The 4435-nt window shown below is 37.1% G+C and overlaps 1 long non-coding RNA gene across 1 annotated transcript; it reads right to left on the reverse strand.

Moving 5' to 3' along the window:
• Nucleotides 1-279: 279 nt before the first annotated feature.
• Nucleotides 280-1937, reverse strand: LOC117530157. The gene is made up of 2 exons (XR_004566199.1): nt 1893-1937; nt 280-496 (listed from the first exon to the last, which is right to left on the reverse strand). It is a non-coding gene; the product is annotated as an uncharacterized LOC117530157 (long non-coding RNA).
• Between the last annotated feature and the right edge of the window lie 2498 nt (nt 1938-4435).

The raw sequence follows: 4435 nt of genomic DNA on the forward strand, positions 1-4435 counted from the left end.
CCAGCTCAGGATCCCCTAGTCAGAAGTGGTTAATGTGGCCCAGGAAAGCCTGCTGGAGCTGTTGCCCCCGCGACCCGAACCCGGAAATGCGGTTGAAGATGAATGAGTGAGATTAGTGTACAATCTTTTCTGTTAATTATTTATTCTATTAAGTGTCTGTTTAATTCACTAAACATATTTAATATTCAGTTTTATTAGAAATAATTGAGCATACAGTTGAAATTAAAGTTCAATGGGGGGTGGGGGGATCCAAAATCATTGACATATTTGAACATTTAAAAAGTAATGCAATAGTTACTTTCCCTAGTAAGTAATTACTTTTATAATGCTGTAACTGAGTTACTAACTCAGTTACTTTTTGGGAAAAGTAACTAGTAACTATAACTAATTACTTTTTTTAAAGTAACATGCCCAACACTGCTCATTACTAAAGGTGTCGCAGAAGAAACATCTCATGATGAGTAAAAGCAAAAAGCTCTCTCGAGATCTTTGCAACCTTGTGGTTGTCCATTTGGCTGCTCCCGTATTGTTCGGGGTCACCACAGCGGATATAGCCAGATCCGCATCGGTATTTGGCACAGGTTGTATGCCAGATGCCCTTCCTGACGCAACTCCAGTTTTACCTGGAGAAACACACACAGCCGCTGGTGTTCCGAACAGTGATGCCAGTAATGGGTTACTTAGTAATCAGATCACTTATTTTAGTAACGAGTAATCTAACGCGTTAATCTTTCCAAATCAGTAATAAGATTAAAGTTACTTCTCCAAGTCACTGTGCGTTACTATTATTTTTGCATTGTGGGTCGATAGCAGCATTAAACTTGGTCCGTGGGCAGGGGGTCAGGGTTCAACTGAACTACCCACTTTAAGTGAGCTGTGAGCTTTTCATCCGCGGTTTTCTGCAGCAGCTACGGCTCGTCCTCACCTCTTAAAGCACGGTGACAACAGCACACCTGCACTGATCTTTACAAAGACACTTTTATGCTTTTTTCCCTCCTTTATTTAGAATTCTGAGCTGAGCCGCTCCGTATCTATGCACTAAAAACAGCTGATCCTCCGCGACGCGTCAACAACTAACACTTTTCCACTCAAATGCACCTAAACTCTCTTTCTGAGGACCACATGATGTGAAAACGCAATAAAACTTTCTTACCTGTAAATCTGGTCATGTTTTCTGCATAAATACATGTTATCCATTCTTTGTGCTCAAATGCCAAAGCAGGGGTGAATCCAGATGGAATGGGGGCGTGGGGCAGGGATGTGCCCCCCACCCCCACCCCACAACACCCCTAGATTAAAGGTCCAGTTTTGAAGGCTTTTTTTTTTTTACTATAACTACTAATACTACTTATAATAATAATAATTTTGACAAGTAAAATATTTAGAGAGAATTTAAATGTTAGAAAAATGTTAGAAAGGATTTAATAGTTACATTTATAAACAATGTAGGTTAGAAATTGCAAGTTTTACTGTCACAATGCTGTCAACAGTTAAATATGAGGTCAAGAAAGAAGTCTTTATTTTACTTTTTATAAAACAAGTATTTATTTTCATTGAAGTCAAGAAAGGGTGACTACAAAGTGAATTTTGGCAAAACAGGTATCACTGTCATGTTGAGGTGGCAGAGGGTTGTTGTCGGCATGGGAAAGTAACTAAAAAAGTAACCAGTAATCTAACTTAGTTACTTTTACAATTGAGTAATCAGTAAAGTAACTAAGTTACTTTTTCAAGGAGTAATCAGTAATTGGATTACTTATTCAAAGTAATTGTGGCAACACTGGTTCTGAACAGGTCTCCCATCCAAGTACTAACCAGATCCTGCACTGCTTAGCTTCTAAGATCTGACGGGATCAGGGTGACACAGAGCAGAATGGCTGCAAGATCTTTCCAACCTTATTGTTGCAAAACATATCATGACATTGGTTACAGAAGGATTTCTAAACTTCTGAATGTACCAGTGAAAACTGTGGGCCATAATCCGAAAGTGGAAAGAACCCGAACGTGGAAAGAATAACATAGAAGAGTGTCCAAGAGCCAATGACCACTTCAGAAAGACCTGGAATTAGCAGGTACACTGTTTCAAAGAAAACAGTAAATAATGCACTCAACCGCCAAGGTCTTTATGCACGCTCACCACGCAAGACTCTACTTCTTTCTACTCCAAGTAGGAAGAACTTATTGTTCTTCACTTGCTGTGAGGCAACAGTGATAACCATTAAACCCCCATGCTGCCATATTTAAAAACTGTGTGATTTAATGGTAATTTCACAAAAAAACACATACAGTTACATGTGGTTTCATCTACTTTTCCATTTTGGATGCTCTCTCTCTCCAAAACTCAGACTTTGACTGGTTGTTTCTCAGTGACAGTGCACACACCCGACCCATATCAGTTTGATCCCAACCAAATAATCTGACCTCGAGTCTGTCATGCTGAGGTCCAAACAAGTCCTATGCCAGGATCACTGGAAGTCATTTAAAACTGAAGGAGGTGAGGAAAAAGTCAAGGTTACTGCTTATAATGACACCATATTAAATTCTGCACAGCACTGCAATGGTTTTAATTTTTGTGTTAAAGGTTATATTATATTATACTGAGGTTTTAGAACATTTGTCACAAGTTTTGCACCTGCAAACATGAGCTTGCTGTTTATTTATAGCTGTCTTCACGTTTGGGTGCATTTGTTTTCAAATTGGAATATTTCTTACATTTATTTTTGTTTATATATTAATAATCTTATTATATACAATTTCAGAGAAAGAGACAAAAAGAACCTGAATAGAAACACAACAGAAAATAAAATATAAAAGCAACTAACAATGAACATACATACATACATACAGAAATAAATGTTTCCTGTGAACACCTAGTGACTCTTACACCTCCATTTCATCCCTGTTTTATTTAAGTTTAATGACAGTTTGTTTCGGTCAAACCATATTTTCAATGTGTTAATTTCTTCAGTGATTTCCTCCAGAACTATCTGCCAAACTAGAAAACTGCTGCATCCTAGTAAGAGCAGAATACTACTGGAATGAATCTGAATAAGGAAAGTTGTTTTTTTTTTTTCTCACTAAATGGATGCTGCACTCACTGCAGTTTATTGTCTGGAATAGTCCCAGATTGTATTTCAGAGCTTCTAGAATTGAAACATTTTCATGCAGGTGGTGTTGGGGGTTTTTTTTGTTGTTTTTTTTTAAAGGTTACTTTATACTTTTATACTTTAAGTAGGTTTTGGAGCACATACTTTTTCACTTTTACTTGAGTAAAGAGGTCAAGTTTTTTAAACTGCAGTATTTATACTTCTACTTAAGTAACAAATGTGTGTACTTTTGACACCACTGGCAAAGCCACAGTAATTAAACAATCCACTCCAAACTTGGTATGGTGACTGGGGGCACCAAGGGGGAGGTTACTGGGGCCCTTAGGTTGAAAGCTTATGTGTATGAACACACACACACACACACACACACACACACACACACACACACACACACACACACACACACACACACACACACACACACACACACACACACACACACACACACACACACACACACACACAGTCAGCCTTATATATTAGATCACGACCCAGGTAGAAAGCATCATACTTTACATACTATAGTAGTGGCTGGCTAGGGTACACTTTAATTGCAATCCGAATGGCCAACGTGCACCGCATGCAAGCTAAAATGCATGTGTATACATGCACTTTAATTACAATCACGAACTGCTCACTGGAGCCCTTATTTTCACAGTTCACGTGGTACTCCGGTCAGGTAACAAAGCATCACACTTTACTTACTACATAGTAGTGGCTGGCTAGGGTGCACTTTAATTACAATCCGAACTGGCCAGTGCGCATCGCGTGCGAGTTAAGGCGTGCATTTTTTTCAATTAAATTCTACCTGCCGTGTACGACATGCCAGAGCATTGCAGTGATATGACATGCTATCACCTTTTATAATCACTCACTTGAGTCTCTTGAATGTCACAAATTGCTCCATGAAAATGAATGATTACAACATACACACAATTTTAGATTTTTTTTATTTGTTTATTTGGCAAATAATGCATACAAACACACAACAGGTAAATATGACATTATAAACCAGGATAACACATTAAAGCATTAAAGCATAAACGCTTATTTTGAATGTGGTTCTTACAAGTCAAGAGACAATCATGGTTACAGGTACTGTATAGTGTTTGTAATACTAACAAATAATAAAAAACAAACAAACAAATAAATAATAATAGAGTGATAATAATCCAAAAGTAATGATGACAATAATATCTATCATAATAATACCAATAGTAAATATAATAAAAATAATAATAAACAAATACTAATTATGACAAATAATAATAAAAAGATAGACTAGAATAACAAAAAGATAGGATAATAAAGAAAAATACAGAAAACTGCAA

The sequence above is a fragment of the Thalassophryne amazonica genome, chromosome 17 (genome assembly GCF_902500255.1).
Source record: "Thalassophryne amazonica chromosome 17, fThaAma1.1, whole genome shotgun sequence".
NCBI lineage: Eukaryota > Metazoa > Chordata > Actinopteri > Batrachoidiformes > Batrachoididae > Thalassophryne > Thalassophryne amazonica.